Genomic DNA, 21,683 nt, shown 5'->3' with positions numbered 1-21,683 from the left:
TCCCAAGTTGTTCCATTTCCTACAAATATTGTTCATTCTGATGGAAGTATAGATTTCATATATATATATATCATATTGTCTTGATCCATTCATCTACGGAGGGGCATCTGGATTGGTTCCATATCTCAGCTATTGTGAATAATGTTGCGATAAACATAATTGTGCTGGTACCTTGTTTGTTATTGATGGCCTTGTTTGTTGTTGACCATTTGGGTAAATGCCCAAAAGTGAGATTGCTGGGTCATAGGGGAGCTCTATGAGTAGTCTTTTGAGGGACCTCCATACTGCTTTTCAGAGTGGTTGAATAAGTTTACACTCCCACCAACAATGCAGTAGGGTTCCCTTTTGTCTGCATCCCCTACAGTATTTGTTATTATTAAATTTCTTGAGTATAGCCATTCTAACCTAGGCTGAGGGAGAATCTCAATGTTGTGTTGATTTGCATTTCTCTTATGGCCAGAGAAGTTGAGCATTTCTTCATGTGTCTACTGGCCATTCTTATTTCCTCTTCAGAGAAATCTCTCTTTAGCCCACTTTTTGATGGAGTGGTTGTTTCTTTGAAGATTTGTTTTTGGAGGATTTAAGTTTTTGGGTTCTAAGACAAGATGCAAACATAAAGGAGATCCAAATAGAGAAAGATGAAGTAAAACTTCCCTCTTTGCAGATAACATGATCTTGTATTTAAAGTACCCCATGGACTCCACTCCCAAGTTGCTCAAGCTGATTCAAAACTTTGACAAAATAGCAGGGTATAAAATTAACCCTCAAAAAACAATGGCTTTTCTGTATGTCAATAATGAGCAGAGCACAGCTGAATTCAGGAAAGCTACTCCTTTTGTAACAGGCTCAAAAAAAAAATAAAATACCTAGGAGTTAACTAAAGAAGTGAAGGACCTCTATAATAAAACTTCAAAAACCTGAAAAAGGAAAATAAAGCAAAACTAAAGAAGTGGAAAAACTTCCCATGTTCCTGAATAGGGAGAATTAACATCATGAAAAAGGCAATAATGCCAAAGGGTATCTACAAAATCAATGCAGTACACAGTATTATCCTAACCTCATTCTTCAATGAAGTCAAGAAGCAATCCAAAACTTTGTATGGAACAATAAAAGACCTTGAATAGCAAAAATAATCCTTAACAGAAAGGACAGTGGTGGAGGAATACAATACAGATTTCAAACTCTACTACAAAGCCATAGCAACCAAAACAGTTGGTACTGGCACAAGAACAGACCTGAAGACCAATGGAATAGAACGGAAGACCCAGAAATTGAGCCACAGACCTATAGCCACCTAGTCTTTGATAAGGGAGCCAAAAAAAAAAAACCAGAATGGAAGAAAAATAGCCTCTTCAGTAAATGGTGCTGGCAAAACTGGTTAAACACCTGTAGAAAACTAAAGCTAGATTCCTATATATCACCCTGCACCAGAATCAGCTCCAAGTGGATCAAAGACCTCAAAGTCAAAGCAGACACTGTGAAAACATTACAGGAAGGAATAGGAGAAATTCTAGGGCTTCTTGGCACAGGCTGAAATTTTCTCAATAGATACCCAGAAACACAAGAAATCAAAGAAGTTGCAGAAGTTGCAGAGCTTCTGCATGGCAAAGGACATAGCTAGTAAGGTCAATAGAAAGCCCACAGATTGGGAGAAGATCTTCACTAGCTATACAACAGACAAGGGCCTCATATCTAAAATATACTGAGAACTCAATATTGAAACCTTAGTGTGGCTTAACAAAGCCGATGATTTCTACTTAAATGAATGGACAGAACTATGAGAGACATATTATGGCTATAAGATTAACAATAAGGGGCTGGGAAGGTGGCTCAGTGGTAGAGCGCTTGCCTTGTATGCCTGACACTCTGGGTTCGATTCCTCAGCACCACATAAGCAAAAAGAAAAAAGCCGGAAGTGGTGCTGTGGCTCAAGTGGTAGTGTGCTACCCTTGAGTTGAAGAGCCGAGGTACAGCGCCCAGGCCCAGAGTTCAGGCCCCATGACCGGACACACACACAAAAAAAAGATTAACAATAACCCTAAGCCCACTCAGACATCTCCTAGGAACTTTGCTGTGTATTATTTGCCAGTATGATGGAGCCTACCTTAAGAATATCCAGAGCTGACAGGTATTAACTGATTTTTATGGCATTGAAATCTAAAAGCCTCTGGCTGATAATGTTTCAGCACAGATGCAACTGTTTTGAACTTGGAAAAAAAAACATTTACCCTTTTAAGAACAGCTCAGAATCCCTTTTCAAAATACTTGGTAGCTCAGCTGAGTGAACACAGGTTAAAGAAATGAATTAAATTCCCTCAGAGTCTGAGAATGGTCTCTGAAGGGAAACCCTTCTGGTCAAGCTGTTATCTGATCTCTGAGTATGTGGTCTAGACTTTGGCCAACTCTTGCTATCCATTGTATGAAACACTTTCCAGAATAAACTGCTTTAACATCAGGTGGTGCCCAAGACCCCACTTTAATATGAGTCCAAAAGGGAAACGTTATCCCCAGGGTAATTGGTTAACTGGAACCAAACACAAAAATCAACCATCAAGGATTTGTTCCTAAATAATTTCTGCTCAAGTACAGCAAATAAATTTTAAAAATGTGTACTTCTGCTCAACAAAGTTCTCTTTATTTTCAGAATCATTAGAAAAAAATATTACTCTGTGGAAAAATAAGTTTCCCTTTTTCCTAAAGCACAAATATCTCAGTTCTTACTGCATCAGGTTGCTTCCTATGGAAAATCATATATAATAAAAACTGTACTAAAATGTTATGGACTATGTAATGATACCTCCATTCAATTGGAAAACTGAGAATGATAATTGGTCTCACTTGCTTCAGTACCTTGTTACATATTGTTCTCTCTGCCTGGAACATTATTGCACTTAAGTCTATGTAGTTACTTCCTTTAGACTGTTGCTCAAATGTCATCTCAATGAGAGGACTGTCATGACCATGGCATAAAACAGTACTCTCCCATCAATCTCTCTACACTTTCACCTTAACTTTTGACTTCCTTTGCAATTAATTCTACTTGATATCCATATACTTTTGCATTCTCTCATTCTTTTTTATCTCTCTAGTAAAATCTTAATTCAATAAAAAACCAAAATTATTGTCAGTGATACCTCATGGGTATCTAAAACACAGACAGCTAATAATATGACATCAATAGACATTTGCCTTTAAACAATGAATATATGAATGAATTGAAACAATGCTACTTTTATATGCACTATTTGAAATGATAAGTTATTGACTGTATTTACGTACTAAAACCACATATGGCTTATCTCCTTCACTACCTCATTTATGTGAAAAAACTTGAAAGATATCTAATTTTCTCTTACATGATATTTATAAAGTCAATGTTTCCACCGATTTCTCATTATGAAATACTTTTCTCAACATTCCCATTCTGATTCTATCTATAAGCTTTCTAATCATTTTTCAAAAGTCACATGAAAAGATGCTTCCTTCAAAAGTTCTTTATTTTACCAGTCATAATGATTCAGTTGTTTTCACAGAATTCTACTGTTGAATTTTTGTTATTCACTTGCAAGTACTGTGTTCTTTTGTTCCCAGTTATATTGATTAGAAAAGAAATTAATTTATCTCTCAATACTCTGAGCTATACAGCACAAAACATTGCAGGATTAAAGGACACAAAATACTTTTGTAGTAAAAAGAAAAGAATAAATTAATCTAATCCATTGCTCTCAGTAACTGCCCACAATAATACTGGGGCTCAGAGAGGTTGATGCTAAAAGCCTGGCAAATTCTATTTAATTACTTTCATATACATTTTGAAAACATAAGGTCAGCTTAAGGTGACCAGCTTATGAAGAATAAAAAATAAACCTGCAGAATTGAGTCTTCCCTTCAAAATATTCCACCCATTCATGAACTTGGGAGAAATATATTTGTAAACTGAATGATAATAACTGTGAACAAGAAAAGCAATATAAACTAAAAGAATTGACAACCTGGTATTTCTGTCTGCATAGTAATTCGAGTATGTTAGAAAATGTCGAGGCTCTTATACACAGCCCATAGCTTTGTCATTTTATTTGTTCAATAATATAGACAATATCTAGAGGGAAGAAAAGAACACCATTCAAGTATACCTTATATTTGTCTGTCACCTATTGATAGTGAGAGCACCTTAAGAAAGAAGCTCTGAGAGTGTCCTTTTTATCCAAGCCTTCATTTCTAAAGATGTTTCTTGATGGGTGGTCAGCCAATAAGTACCAGCAGCGCCAACAGCCCTACAAAGCTTCTGATCCTTCTCTTTGTTGCCATTTCTTAACATTAGTGGGGAGCAGCACATATTGACACTGAAAATCTATTTAAAACCGAGGCTCCTGACAACTGAACTTCAAGAAGGCAAAACCTTTAAAAATGCGTAGAGACACATGGTGTTGACAGCAGGCTCTATTGACTCTTCCTGATGAACAATCCATGCCACTGGCTCAGCAAAGGCAGCAGCAGTCTGAGAAAGAAAAAGTAGTGTTTTTTTCTTAAAAACTACCTGCTGTCAGTCAGTTTGGCACCATTTCATGCAGCAGGTGCTCTACATAAATGAAAAATGGAGAGAGATTTCTTTTTCTCTTTTCTTCCTTTTCTTTTTCCCCCCTTTTCACAACTACTTATGATGGTGGGACTACTTGTAGTGAGAATTCAGTTTACCTGAACAAGATAATTTTCCCTCCTATTAACCTAGCTACTGGCCTGTTAAAGATTAGGAAAAAGGGAAACCTAGAAACTTGACTTTTCTTATCTTGTCTTCTTTTGGCTCAATGCAAGGCATAATTGGACAGGGAAAATCCACACGTGTGCTTTAAAAAGAACTCCCCCAAATGCATTACCACGCCAGTGTTTTATTTTTATGTTGTGTTATTAAACTCTATCCCTTTTAACATTTCTGTTCTATAAGAAGCATTATACACAAATGACATAACTAGCAAGATCAATAGAAAGCCCACGGATTGGGAGAAGATCTTTACTAGCCATACAACGGACAAGGGTCTCATATCTAAAATATACTTGGAACTCAAAAAATTAAACCCCCCAACAACAAATCCTCAAAGAAACAACTGCCCAATAAATAAGTGGGCGAAAGACTTAAAGAGAAACTTCTATGAAGAAGAAAGAAGGATGGTCAATAGACACATGAAAAAATGTTCAACATCCCTAGCCATTAAAGAAATGCAAATCAAAACAACATTGAGATATCACCTCACTCCAGTTAGAACGGCAAAAATCAAGAACTCTAACAACAACAGATGCTGGAGGGGATGTGGACAGAAAGGAACCTTACTTCATTGTTGGTGGGAATGTAAACTTGTTCAACCACTTTGGAAAGCAGTATGGAGGTTCCTCAAAAGACTACAAATAGAACTCCCCTATGACCCAGCAATCCCACTTTTGGGCATTTACCCTAATGTTTACAAACAAGACCACACTAAAGCTACCAGCACAACTATGTTTATTGCAGCATTATTTACCATAGCTAAGATATGGAACCAACCCAGATGCCCCTCAGTAGATGAATGGATCAAGAAAATGTGGTATATATACACAATGTAATTCTATGCCTCCATCAGAAAGAATGACATTGCCCCATTTGTTAGGAAATGGAAAGACTTGGAAAAAATTATATTAAGTGAAGTAAGCCAGGCCCAAAGAAACATAGGTCCCATGGTTTCCCTTATTTGCAATATCTAGTATATGTATGAGTCAAGCGGAAAAGGTCAGATAATGTGATGTTAGGAAAACGATCCCTTAAATATGTACTTTAATGTTTTTTTTCTTTCATGCATGTGTTTCTAACGCATTTATAAGATTATTTCTTTGTTGCTTTGTATGTCCCTCCCCCACAGTGTAATCCCCGCTTTCACTATATTTGATGTCAGTATAACTTGTGGAGGAGATGGGGACAAACAAGTCGTTTAAGGATTCAGGTAGACTTGTTGCAACAATGAGAAGCACAAAATGTCGTGTCAAAAACGAGCTTTACAATGTCGGTGTGGGGGGGGGGGGGGAAGGATTGGGTGGGGGGGAAGGATTGGGTGGCGGGGAGGGAGGAGGCTGGGAAGGGAGGTGAAGGGTAAACAAAGGAGGAGGCTGCAATGCTTGGTAAGAAATGTATGCATTATCCTGCCCATGTAATTGTAACCCCTCTGTACAGTATGTTCTCAAATAAAATAAAATAAAATTCATTAAAAAATAAAAGAAACATTACACATTATTACATGATGTTTCCTTTCCTTTCTTTGTTAACAGAGGTAAAGTCTGTTGAGTGAATGTAAGTAACTATGTCATAATATTTGTTTTATTTTATCTAGAAGAAAATGTGACATTATAAGTACCAAATGTCTCAAGTTGAATCTATGTTGATGATCTAATTTTGCTTTGTATTTAACTAAGTAACAAAGATATATGCTTAGATATATGCCTATAATCATAGAGGTCACACAAGCACATGAAAAATACTAGAGTTGACAGAATGCCAAATGTTACTACTGCAGAAATAATTATAAACCATAGACATACTTGAAAAATGCACATGACTATTACAGATTAATAATGAAATAGTTGATCAGTTCATTTGGTTCAAGTAATAAATGAATTTGAAGCCAAAGCTGTTACTATTACAACCAGAAACAAGGAATAAAAGAAAAATGTTTTTGTTAAATACTCTGCAGGGAAAATGAACTTTACAATTTAGGCCGGTGGGGAGGGGGAGTGTAGTTGTGGAGGTGGGAGGGAAGGGATGGTAGGGGAAAAACAAAGGAGGAGGTAACAATGTTTGATAGGAAATGTACTCATTACCTTGTTCATGTAACTGTAACTCCTCTGTACAGTATTTTTTTAAAACAAATATTTAAAAGATAAGGAATCACATTCAACAAGCAAAATCAAGGTTAGATTCAAAACCAAACTTTCATTTTTACCTACTTTCACACATAAATTTATAATTACAGTGCAAACAATGATATCACACACAACAAATTGAACATAGCATGACTGTCAAGTAATTGGTTTTCTAATGTTTTTTTATATATGTAGTCTACATATTACCTGGTTTTCTTTCATATGATGTTGATTTTTTAGTTAGATTTTTTTTTCCTTTTAAGAACAGATTCTCAAAATGTCAATCTTGGCGGCTATAACTTGATACGTAGCTCAGCTTGGTCTTGCTACTCTTCTTGCTTCAGCCTTCCCACATGCTAGCATTAAAAATATGCAAATGCTGATGATACCTATAGTATCTGTGTATGTAGGGGAAATTTGAAAAATCATTAGGCTATTACTCTAGTAGATTTGACCACTACATTTCTTTAGAATCATTTGTTTTAGAGAAGATTTAATGATCTTCACAATTGATTGGTAAGTGGCATGCCAGGACTGTCTCTAGCCTGGTAGATTAAAAAAAAAGCAGGTAGCCTCCTACACAGACATCCTTAACACTTTTCACACCGCTGGAAGACTGTGTTCTACATGCAAAGGGTCCTGCATACTTCCCATCCTAAAAGAAAAATTAATGTCACTTTTTAATTATATGTAATCACTATCCAAAATGTTGTTGATTAATTTGAATTAAATCTTGTGAATATTTCCCACACGAAAACTACCTATGCCCAGACATACAAATGATGTTGTTTTTTTTTTTTTTTACAAAAGTATCTAATTATTGAGAAAATGTCAAATTCTTTATCTGATTGCACTAGCAGTATTGAAGACATGCTATTTACTTGAAACCCAAGCTAGATGACTCAAAGATCTTCTGAGAACATTCATCTTATAATACTTGCAGTACATGAAGAGATCACGTTTATAATAGTGAGCATTGCTTACGTAAAAATCATTTTACGTTATTATTTAAAAAATTAGAAAATAATTTACATGCTGTCCAGTATACCCATTTAAAGTGAATAATTTTTATGATAAACAACATTATATAATTCTTACTAGAAATTAATTGTTAGACATTGACTGACTACATTTATTTTCCTTGCTAAATATACTGCATCTAGAATAGCTGCTGCAATGTGATTATCTCCTAAATGAAGTTATTATAATCCACTGTACCCTGAAATCTACCTATCTTTTTTTCAATCCAAATTGTTTCATTGTATGTTAATTTTAATGTGAAAGAAATTGTGCATCTGCTATGAATCAATCCTGCTTTGTGCACCTCCAGCTCTAGACAATTGCTCACTTACTTTTGACTCAATAAACTTTCTCATATAAATATAATCATGTGATACACTGTTTGGTGTCTGGCCTTTCACTCAACAATGATTATAAGGTTCAACCTGGTTGTAATTCATTATTTTTACTACACTAGATGGACAGACATACTATATTTTATTTTCCACTCACTACCAGTGAGTATTGGTACTCAATGCTTTGCTATTATGAATTTTGTGTAGACATTTATCTTGTATATTACTGTAGATTTGAAGTGTTAGTTGACATACAAACTAGGCATTTAACCTTTTGAGTAACTGTCACACTGTTTTTCCAAAACAATGTCTCTATTTCACATTCCCATCAGCAGAATATGTGGCATCATATTTCTTCACATCAGCACTAGCTATTATCTATATTTTTGGTTATAGTCATCCTAGTGAGTGTCAAAAGTATATCATTTGGGTTTGGATTTGCATTTTTCTAACAAACAACCCTCATATGCAGAGTTTTTTTTTTAATATGTACAGAACTATTTTGCCCATGCCCACTTTCATGTATTTTTATATAACTGTTATAGCATAAATCCATCTCACCTGCAGATTTGTTACACATAATTTTGACCAATCATGATCAAAGAAATTAGCTCAATAGCTAATATCCCAATATCTAACATTTTATCTCTATGATGGCTGTATAAAGTTTAGAAGTATGACAAATGAGGCAAAAATAGTACAGAGACTTTAGCACATAAATACAATAATTTCATGAGACGAGAGAGCGTAGTATTTTATCAGTCATTTCCTCTTTTACCCAGTTTTGAAACTCTGACTTCAAATGAAACTAAAATGAATTTTGTCCACAGAAAAATATTTCATAGCTACATTTTTTTTGGGAGGGGGATCAGTCATGGGCTTGAACTCTGGGCCTGGGCATTGTCCCTGAACTCTTCTGCTCAATGCACTCAAGGCGAGCACTCTACCACCTGAGCCACAGCCCACTTCTGGTTTTCTGGTAGTTTATTGGAAGTAAGAGTCTCAGCGACTTTCCAGCCCTGGCTAGCTTTGATCCACAATCCTCAGATCTCAGCCTTTTGAGTAGCTAGGAATACAGGTGGGAGCCACAGGTGCCCGGCTTCTACAACTACTTTTAATACAGATGTCTCAAAAAGGTATAATTAGAGTAACAATGAAAAATGTATACACTTTGTTCATTTCATGTTTTCCTTGGTCTTTCTCATAAAGAAGCACACAATTCTAAAAAAGAAACTCTGGTGATTTTTTGTTGTTGTGAATTTGAAGATCTATCTACTGTCTAATGCCATTTGTTGTTGTTGTTGTTATTGTTGTTGTTGTGTGTTTAATGTATGACCAGTGTTACTTAGGAACTGATGATGGTCTAGGTCAGGGATGAGCGTTTATAGACTGCAAGTCAAATTCAACCATAAACAAAAGTTTATTGGAACAGAGCATGCAGTCACTTACATATGGACAATTTGCACTATGATGGTGGAATTGAATAGTTAAAAAAATAAAAAGACACCATGACCTACAAATATAAACTATTTACCATGTAGTCTTATATAGAAAAACAAATGTATGCGTTACAAAACATATGTAAATTCTTGAAAAGCCATTGCCCTATGGACTGCCATCAATTACAATAAGTGTGGAAAGCTAAGTGAATAAGTTTTCATTAAGAAAAGTCAGTAGGTAGCTGGATAGCGAATCATACCTTAGTGTAAGAAATCTAAACTTATTGGCTATTAATAGATACTATGGGAATATCATATGAAACAGTTTAATTATATATTTTTAAATATAGTTAAATATGGCAAATATCAAAACTCAAACTCAATGCCAATTAAAATCTGTCATTTAGCTTATTTTTCTTAAGGTTATTCTTTCTTGTTACTGCAATTGTTTTCAAAAATAGACATTTTCTTCTTTAGTGGATGGTCAACTTCATGATTTCAGAAGAAATCAAATATTCTGTCAATTCTTTTATTAATGTGTATTTTTATTGTAAAGATACTGTACAGAGGGGTTACAATTACATAAGTAATGAACACATTTCCTATTGAGCATTGTTACCCCTGCTTTGTTTTTTCCCTATTATCCATTCCCTCCCCATCAACCCAACTCCTCCCTCCCCCCCAAAGTTGTAGTTTGTTTTCAACATAGTATCTTCTACATCTCATTGTGTAATTAATTTCAAATACAATCTCCCTGTGCAATTAATCTCAAATACAAGTAAAAAGTGTTAAACTGTTCAATAGTGATATTTTAGGTCTGAAAATTGTCAATAGAAAAAGCATATGGATTTACATTTAGTTGTACTGCTTTTATCCTCTGATTTTAAAAATATAAGGATACATATACATTCCTGCTCTGTGATAATATATATATATATATATATATATATATATATGTAAACAGCATTTTCAGGTTCTTTTTACCTATTGATAGAGTTGAATCTCATTCATAAAGTTAGCAGAAGAAATTAAGTTTGTTACAGCATTAAATATCTGGTATACGTTTACAATTCAGTAATTTAGAAACTGAAGAAAGATTATAAATTTTGAGGCCAGCTTGAGCTACATGGTATAATGCTATTGAAACAACTGATGAAATATAAAATAGAAAAATATTTGATCAATTACAAAGAAGATAGTTGAGCTTTTTATAACAATCTGAGTATTCCAAAGAAGATGCAATATTGTCAACATTTCTAACCATACTCTATCAAGTACTATTAATATTATTGTTTATATTTGAAGATTTGTATTGTTAATTACATTAGAAATATAAATATTCAAAATGGGGATAGGTGATCAGTTTACAAAATAATTAAAATACCAGACATTTTATTTGTTTCCCAGCACAGACATCTGTCTTAAATTTCTTCACTGGTATCAATATAATTAACACCATTGTAACAAGCTGAATGCTATGACTTTCTCATAGCCATAACTACATAGCTTTCTTTCTACTCAGTTCCTAATAAATATTTTGCAAAATTTCAAGCAACGCATTCACTATATTTCTAAATTATCTTTTATCCTAATTTGGGGGAAAAAGTTACCATTTCTTCTGAACTAAGGTTCCGCTGAGCAGAAGTTTGCACACCTGGAAATCTAGACCATAATTCAACCTACCTATTTCTCAGTATCAAAGGAGTAGACTGCCTGTGATTAACCTCACTAATAAGGATGAACCATAAGAACACAAAAAATTTGTTGAGCGACATTCTTTGTGTAAGAAATTTTCTATTAAATTCACGACACACAGAGACATCAAGACCAAGACAGGCAAAATCAAATAAAGTGACAGACTCTGAACATCAGCAAAAGCCTTTCTGTCCTCCCAAACAACTGCTCTTCTATAACTAGCTTATGAGATAGGTATTTCTTGGGACTGTGAAAGCTTTATCTAGGATTTCTTCAACAATCTGTACATGTGTTTAAGTCGACTCTACGAGTGAACCCAGGTTTATTCCCCCTGAAATGAATAAAGATATTCTGAGCCACTATGTAAATTATACAAAAGAAAAAACAAAAAAACAGCTCCTAGTCTGTGCTAAAGAGAGTGGGTATGTCAAGGGAGAGAATCACCTTAGCAAGCACACAAATATCGTTGTAACATGATTTACACAATTTTTTTTGCCAGGCCTGGGGCTTAAACTCAGGGCCTTCATACTGTTCCTGAGCTTCTTTTGCTCAAGGCTACCACTTTACCACTTGAAACACAGTGCCACTTTTGGCTTTTTCTGTTTATGTGGTGCTGACGAATCGAACCCAGGGCTTCATGCATGCTAAACAAACAATCTACCACTAAGCCATGTTCCCAGACCCAATTTTATCATTTTAATTAACTCAAGTAGCTTTGTTATAATCGCCTCAAAAAAAGCCTAATTCACTATGAGGATTAAGATTATAAACCAGTTACTTTTTATTAGTATCAATAATACAACAGATTTATTTTGACATATTCATTTGTGCATACAACGTACTGTGGCCAGAAATACTGCCTCCATCATTCTTTCTCTCATCCTCCTTTATGCCTTCTTTGTGAACATAGTTCTATGGAATGAGGACTATTTTTACTTGCAGACATAGTAAGATAACTTATTGAATGCCACATAGTCTACTAACTCTCATACCACAGTAGCTAAAATATCTCTAGACTATATTTAGAGGGTCACAAACGACACAATGTTAATGGTTTTCTCATACCGTTTGCCAATTACATTTAGCATCTGATAGGTGTCTAGATTAGTGGAAGGATTTTTTAATTTTGTTTTTCTTGCTTAATTTTCTTAGGAACCCAGTGAAAGATATATGCTGTTAAGATGTATTTGTAGACAAAGTGTGAAAGAAGTGCCTTATGTTATAAATGATGAACAGTGCCAACAACCCATGTTGACAAAATTCAATGAACTTTCTCATGTGTGTTACATTGTTGCCTCACAATGCTCCATAGGAAATGTACTCATTACTTTGCTCATGTAACTATAACCCCTCTGTGCAGCATTTTTACAATAGAATACAAAAAATAAAGAATAAAAATTATCTGATAATTATAGAACATATAATAATATTATATAAAATATTCAGTTAAACCTAAAAATGGAAACTTTAATATTTTGTGTCTTACATCATATATTTGGCTGACACCGCTTATTTATGATAGCTAAAGACTGTATAATTCAATACTTAATAGTTTCACCTCTGCTTTCTCTCAAATGTAACAATTATCTGCTACTAATTGCAAAAGACCAAAATAATTAATTAGAAGATAAAAATATTACTTCAAATAAGAATAAAATGGCTTATAAATACTCAAACTGGTTTCAAATTTAGTTAAAATTAAAGTATGCAGTCTTAAGCTGAACTTTTCTTTCTTAAGGCACTTGATATTTAACCAATCTATGCTTGATATTTAACCAATCAGATCAGTATTACTTGGCTCTGTTCCCTACTATGATTTAATTATCAAATATTCTTCAGAAAGTTCAGGGCACAAGACACTGTGAAGCAGCAAGTAAAGAAAATGTTAACCATTTTGGTCCATAAAGGTAATAGAGTAGGAAGAAAATGTTATCTATAAACACAGAAGGCAAGAGGAGATGAAACCCTAGGGAGGCCACTGTCCCAGGGAGGAGGGACAGCTGCTGCCTGTCTTCTATTCAGAGATGGTATTACAGTAGACAAACCAATCTGCAACTGCCAATCAAAAACATAACCTTCACAGTCACCTTTGCAAATTATCAGGACTATATCCTCTCAATAATGGGAACACATGTCATGGATATGTATCGAGAGTGACACCTGTCTTAAAGGCTAACCCACACTGCTGTACACATGTCTTATAGAGCCAGTATAAACATAAATTTAGCTTTCACTTTTTTTTTTTCATTTTGTACTTTAAAAAATATTGTATAAGTGATGTATAGAGGAGTTCCAGTTACACTAAGGTAGCTAATGAGTACTTTTCCTTTTGAACAGTGTCGCCCTCTTCTCTTTTCTGTTCCCAATTTCCCCCTCCTGTCTCTACTTTACAAGTTCATTTCCAACAAGTGTCTAGTGAATTATCACTGCTGAATTAGCTTCACCCTTTGTCCCACTGTTTCTGTGCTTCTTCTCCTTCCCAAATCACATACACTTATATACAAGACAAAGGGTACGAAATCAAATACAGTGACAAAAGGGAATAAACCAAAGGGAAAAAAAATGACTGCAAACACCACAATGAAAAATCTCCTATTTCCATTTCTTGGCGTTCATTTTGATAAGCAGTATTTTGTATGATCATATGCACATATCTATTGAGTCATTTTGATTCTCTCTTAAGATTATCCTCACTATGTCAATGTTTAGAGTGCAGATTCCACCTCACTCCAGTTAGAATGGCCTTGAACAAGAAAACAAATGGTAACACATGCTATAGGAAATGTGTCCAAAAAGAAATGCTACTACACTGTTGGTGAGAATATAAACTTGTTCAACTACTCTTGAAAGCAGTGTGGATGTTCCTCAAAAGAGTAAACATAGAGCTTCCCTATGACCCAACAATTCCACTCCCAGTAATTTACCCAAATAACCACAAACCAGCTGCACTAAAGCCACTAGCACAGCCATGCTTATTGCAGCATTATTTACCATAGCTAAGATATATAATAAACCTTAGATGTCCCTCAGTAGATGAATGGATCAAGAAAATGTGTTATACATACACAATGGAGCCACCAATTAATTGTCTTTGCCATCCAAAGACCCTCTGCCTTGTCAAAGTATGGTAATTCTTTGAGTAGACTCATTTAGCACTAGAAATGTCTTTAAAGTACTTTCTTATCCCTTTTTAGCAGTTAATCATTTGTCACCAGAGAATAATTCTTTCATCTAAATTTTCCCTGCTCAACTTTTTGCCATAGTTTATGTATCCTAACTGTACCCTGAATGATAAACAAAGAGGTTTAAGATTGTGCTTTAGTTTACATATTAATCACATGGTAAGTAAAGTACTTTTTTTTTTTTTTTGGTCATGGGCCTTGAACTCTGGGCCTGGGCTTTATCCCTGAACTCTTCAGATCAGGGCCAGCTCTCTATCACTTGAGCCACAGAGCCACTTCTGGTTTTCTGGTGATTAATTGGAGATAAGAGTCTCACAGACTTCTGCTGTGGCTGGCTTCAAATCAAGATCCTCAGATTTCAACCTCCTCAGTAGCTAGGATTACAGGCCTGAGCCACGAGCATCCAGATTACAATATTTTATTTTTTTATTTAATATTTTAAAAGAGTGGTATATTTAAACTAAGACATATTCCCATGGAAGAAAATGGTCAATGGTAATAAATAAAAATAATCTAAATATTAAAAGAATTAAAAGTGAATGTTTGTTCTATTGTTATAGATATTCACAACCATCATGAACTTACCAAAATACTAATGGCTTCTTATTATTTATTACAGATAACATGAAATTAAGATGGAACTTCAGTTGTAGCGCAAGCTATAGAGAGCAAGAAAAAATAGCTTCCGATGGGAAAGCCGCCCTCCATATTTTAGATTAGACACTTGTTCCTTTGGTCTTTCATGTAGACTTCACAAGATTTTCACATACATTTTCTTAAACTGGATATATGAAAATTCTTCCTATCTCCTTTACCTCAAGGTTATTAAAAATTGACTGATCTTACTAGAATATTAATGAAGTATGATTTTTTTTCTAGAAGGCATACTTTCTCTCAAGTCACTTTAATCATTGGTATAGTATCATATAAAAAGGATACATCTTCCTATTTAATAGATTGTATCACACACCTCCAAATCCAACTGGTAAGAAAAATCTTCAGTGATTGAAAAGTATATTCATGGTGGAGGGTACATAGTAAGAGAATGTACTCTATACATGCTTGAAGATAGTTTAAGAAAACTTAAATCTATTCAGTAATAGAAAGACAAGTGGGATATGGAAAGAGCAATAGAGAAGGTTAAATCTTATTAAAGTATAATGTATATATGTTGGTACTAGCACAGTGACACTTCTCTGTACTTAATACACACTAAACAGTGAATGGCACACAGGTAAAATAGGGGTGAGTATCAGTGGGAAGTTAAGGGCAAATGGAAAGGTAAAGGAAAGAAAATATGGTCAAATTAGTCTATATGTCTATTTGAAAATAGAATGATGAAGCCCACTGAAATTATTTTAGATAGGAAGAGGGAGTACTGAGAGTAATAGACAGGGAAAATATCACCAGAGGACATTGTATTCATGTATAAAACTCCTTTGTACAACTAACATGTGCTAAAAAAGTATAAAGTACAAGTAGAAAACAATAAACAGAAAAAAGTAAAGCATATTCATATTTAAACCAAGCTGATATATTTTTTCTTGTGCTAATTGTGTTCAGCATTACTTTGATTTTCTATTATTTTTAAGTTAGATGTCAAAAACTACTTCAAAATTATCATTTTGTATTGTTTTTAACGTAATAAAAAAGACTAAAATTTACGAAAATAAAATATGTGTATTTTCTACTGTCTGTTTTACCACTCATAATAAAAATCTTTTTCAAAAAAATAGATCTAAATCTATCAATAAAAATATAGCAGAAATGTTGGATTCTTGCCATTTCTCTTGGATTAAGTACTATATCTCTCACAGAGAAAAAAATTAAGAGCATTAAAACATAAGTCCATTACATATTAAGTCAGTGGCTGCCATATATGAAATTTCAAATTTTAGGAATCTTCCCAGACTAATGTACAGCTCTAACGTATTCTATTATCAAAAATAGATCAGATAGGTACAATATATTATAAGTAAGATGGTTATATAAAAAGGATCAGATGGAAATATAATTATCTCCCAGTGAACACACCCACATTCACAATAGAATCACAAATTTACATCATCTGCCAGATCTTTTTTTGTTTGTTTGTTTTTATGAAACAGGAAATTTAAAGCACATAACTTATTTTACCTGTAATGTAAATAATGATCGATTTAGTTTGATAAAGTTTGCTCCTCTCCAGATATAAGAAATGGAATATGGAACATTTTATGTTTTCAAACCAGGTTGACATTCAATCAAAATCTCATAAAATATAATGTGTCATAGGGAAAAAACAATGTAACAACTGTAACAGCTTAACTATAGTTCATGGAACTTTGAATGTTTGCAAGCTTTCCTGACATAGGAAGGAAATTCTGCTGATATATAATTTTAGCATATATGAATTGAGTCACTTTATTTACAAACTAGATTAAATGTAGCTGCTTACTTTATATAACAATTGCAAAAATTATATTAGGCATCTTCAACCCTTAGAACTTAATGCACAAATACTAATTTTTTAATTGTTCTATCAATTCTTTCAACAGGCAATCTAAGCTTTTTCTGTCATCCACAACCTTAATCTTTTTATTGTTGCTACTGGAATAGAATTGATTAAGTATATATTTGATTTTTTTTCCTTATCTAAATTCAGATAATGTAAATATCAGGCTGGACCTATGTAGAGTTGTCTTGTCAACACCACCTGGATTAAAATGAGGATCTTTCCCCATCAATCCACATGCTTTGGTGTTCTCTCCATCCCTGCATCTTCTTCACTTACTGGCACAGATAAATGACACTTGGGTTGGTATGGTACTCATGGAGCCCAGCCAATCTAAAGTAAATCTTCACAGGTGTTCATGTCAGTTTAGGCTGAAAATAGAATCTACGCTAAGCTATGTAATACTTACATGAGACTCCATTAAGCCTTTACAAATAGCCTCAAAATGAATTTAATATTAATTTAATACAACATTTGTATTAGTTAAGTTTTACAATGCTTTTGAAAGTAGAGACACTAATATAAAATCCCTTTAATGAAATTATTTAAAATATTTAAACAGCATATTAGTTTGAAAAAGTCTTCCAGAAATTTATGAATAGAAACAACTTACTAGGATCACATAAAGTTCTGTTATACCAATATTTCAGCTTTTAAAGCTGTTTAAATGTTTTACGTTGATATATTAAGAGAAGATTTAAAGTTTTGAAAGTCAGTTATGATCAGTGAAAAAAAAAATCTCACCTCTACAACAGATGGCTGCGGAAAGTAATTTGATAGCATTTCAGTTGGCTGAAAACCCAGTGAGTAATTCAGAATCCCACATTTCACCTAATACAGCTCTAGCAAACAAGTTCTGGGACAATATTAGTCATCACTTTTCCTTTTATGGTGTGTTCTATTTAATTCATATAAAATCTTGTGAGGTATTTATGAAAAGGTAAATTTATATATATATATATATGTTATATATAACATATATATATATAACATAAATTGTTATGTGATTTATTTCATATAAATACAAAGCTATTGCTTCAGGAATATGAACAGGCTTAAGCTTCCAAATGGCAGTTTTCAGTTCCCCAGCGTTCACATCAGGTCTTACTGTGTCATTTGAGGCCAGAGACAGTTGTCATTGGTCATCATGTTTACATTATGCTTTGTTTTACAAAAGGAAAAGAAATGTCATCTAAACCTATGTCTCTATCAAAAGAGATGATAACACAAAAGAAGTACAAGGCCATAATGATTCTAGAAAAGGCAGTAAGCATGTTTTCTTTTGGCACAATATGCAAGACTTGTATATATACTCACTCACCACACTGCCAGTCTGAGTCCCACAGGCATTTTCATTTATTTACAAAGCCAATCAGGCAAAAGGTCAGGAGCAACTTCAAGAATGTCATGTGTTACTAAATGAATAGATGAAGAAAAGAGATGCAAAAAGACAAAAGGAAATAAAGTCCTCCAGCTCTGTGCATTTAGTAGCAATAAATTGTAGCTGACGCCACTATCATAATCAAATCATGAACAACAAATCAGCTGTGCCCCATGGTTACATTGGCCCTCCAAGGAAGTTTATAGAAAGAAAGATGATCTTGTACGTCCTTTTTAAAGAGCCTAGTTCTTTGGAACAACCAAAATCAAAAGGGCCTCCAAGACTCAGGAAGATTTCAAGTGATCAGGAAGTAGCTCACATTCCTCATGATTGTCTCACCAAATCCATCTAACCAGGTTGTTTGTTTACACTGAAAAAGATTCAGTTTAAAAATCTGGGTCATTCTACGATGAAAACCTTAAAAACCTGAAAAAGGAAATCAAAGCGGAATTTAGATAGTGGATAAACCTCCCATGCTCCTGGATTAGAAGGATCAACATTGTGAAAATGGCAATACTTCCCAAGACCATCTACAAATGTAATGGGATACCCATCAATATTTCAACCTCATTCTTCAATGAAATAGAAGAAGCAATCCAAAAATTCATATGGAACAATAAAAGACCCTGAATAGCAAAAACAATCCTTAACAGAAAGAGTAGTGCTGGAGGAATATCACTATCAAATTTCAAACTCTACTACAAAGCCTTATTAATCAAAAAGGCTTGGTACTGGCAAAAGAACAGACCTGAGTACCAATGGAACAGAACTGAAAACCCAGAAATGAACCCACAGACGTATAGCCAACTAATCTTCCATAAGGGACCTTAAAAAGTAGAATGGAAAAAAGACAGCCTCTTCAGTATATGGTGCTGGCAAAATTGGTTAATCACTTGTAAAACTTTAAAGCTAGACCCATATATATCACCCTGAACCAGAATCAACTCCAAATGGATCAGACTTCGAATTCAAAACAGCCTGAAAACATTACAGAATAGGAGAATAGGAGAAACTCTAGGTTTCCTTGGCACAGGCCAAAATTTTCTTAATAGAGACCAAGAAACACAACAAATCACAGAAAAGTGGACAAATGGGATTGTATGAAGCTGCAGAACTTCTGCATGGCAAAGGACATAGGTAGCAAGATAAATAGAAAGCCCACTAATTGGGAGAAGATCTTCACTAGCTGTACAACAGACAAGGGCCTAATGTCTAAAATCTACTTGGAACTCAAAAAATTAAATGCTTCAACAACAAATCCTCAAAGAAACAACTGCCCGATAAATAAGTGGGCTAAAGACTTAAAGAGAAACTTCTCTGAAGAGGAAAGAAGGATAGCCAATAGACACATGAAAAAATGCTCAACCTCTCTAGCCATAAAAGAAATGCAAATCTTTTCCAAGTTTTTCCATTTCCTAATAAATGGGGCAATGTCATTCTTTCTGATGGAGGCATAGAATTCCATTGTGTATATATACCACATATTCTTGATCCATTCATCTACTGAGAGGCATCTGGGCTGGTTCCATATCTTAGCTATGGTAAATAGTGCTGCAATAAACATAGTTGTGCTGGTAGCTTTAGTGTGGTCTTATTTGTAAACATTTGAGTAAATGCCCAAAAGTGGGATTGCTGGGTCATAGGGGAGCTCTATGTGAAGTCTTTTGAGGAACCTCCATACTACTTTCCAAAGTGGTTGAACAAGTTTACATTCCCACCAACAATGAAGTAAGGTTCCCTTCTGTCCACATCCCCTCCAGCATCTGTTGTCGTTAGAGTTCTTGATTTTTTCCAGTCTGATTGGAGTGAGGTGGTATCTCAATGTTGTTTTGATTTGCATTTCTTTTATGGCTAGGGATGTTGAGCATTTCTTCATGTGTCTATTGGCCATCCTTCTTTCTTCTTCAGAGAAGTTTAAGTGAAGTAAGCCAGGCCCAAAGAAACATAGGTCCCATGGTTTCCCTTATTTGCAATATCTGGTATATGTATGAGTCAAGCGGAAAAGTTCAGATAATGTGATGTTAGGAAAATGAACCCTTAGATATGTATTTTAATGTGTTTTTCTTTCATGCATTTGTTTCTAACGCATTTATAAGATTATCTGTTTGTTGCTTTGTATGTCCCTCCCCCACAGTATAACCCCTGCTTTCACTATATTTGATGTCAGTATAACTTGTAGAGGAGATGGGGAAAAACAAGTCGTTTAAGGATACAGGTGGACCTGTTGCAACAATGAGAAGTACAAGTTGTCATGTCGAAAACGAGCTCTACAACGTTGTTGGGGGGGGGAGGCGGGGAGGATTGGGTGGGGGGGGGTGGGGAGCGAAGGCTGGGAAGGGATGTGAAGGGTAAACAAAGGAGGAGGCTGCAATGTTTGATAAGAAATGTACGCATTATCCTGCCCATGTAATTGTAACCCCTCTGTACAGTTTGTTCACAAAAAAATAAAATAATAAATAAAAAAAAGAAATGCAAATCTTTCTATTTCCTAACAAATGGGGAAATGTCATTCTTTCTGATGGAGGCATAAAATTTCATTGTGTATATAAACCTCATTTTCTTGATCCATTCATCTACTGAGGGGCATCTGGGTTGGTTCCATATCTAAGCTATGGTAAATAATGGGGCAATAAACATAGTTGTGCTGGTAGCTTTAGTATGGACTTGTTTATGATCATTTGAGTAAATACCCAAAAGTGGGATTGCTGGGTCATAGTAACTAGTATGTCTGAGACAAGCAGAAAAGGTCAGATAAGTTGATGTTAGGTGAAATGAACCCCAAGATAAGTATTTAAATGTTTTATTTTGCATTCTTACGATTGTTTCTAACATATTTATAAGATGATTTCTTTGTTGCTTTGTATATCCCTCCCCCACGGTATAACCCCTGCTTCCACTGTATTTGATGTTGGTATAATTGTGGAGGGGAAGGGAACAAACAAATCGTTTAAATAGGGATACAGGTAGACCTATTGCAACAAAGAGTGTACAAGTTGTTATGTCAAAAAACGAACTTTACAACTTTGGAAGGAGGGGATGGGAAGGGATAGGAAGGGGAAAGAAAGGAGGAGGCAACAATGCTTGATAAGAAATGTAATCATTACCTTGCCCATGTAATTGTAACCCCTCTGAACCATATTTTCACAATAAAAAAATCAATACAAGAAAAAAATGCAAATCAAAAACATTGAGATTCCACCTCACCACAGTTAGAATGGCTATAATCAAGAACTAACAACAACAGATGCTGGAGGG

This window comes from Dipodomys spectabilis, unplaced genomic scaffold, assembly GCF_019054845.1.
Source record: "Dipodomys spectabilis isolate Male_0828 unplaced genomic scaffold, ASM1905484v1 ptg000032l, whole genome shotgun sequence".
Taxonomy (NCBI): domain Eukaryota; kingdom Metazoa; phylum Chordata; class Mammalia; order Rodentia; family Heteromyidae; genus Dipodomys; species Dipodomys spectabilis.
This window is presented reverse-complemented; position numbering follows the sequence as displayed.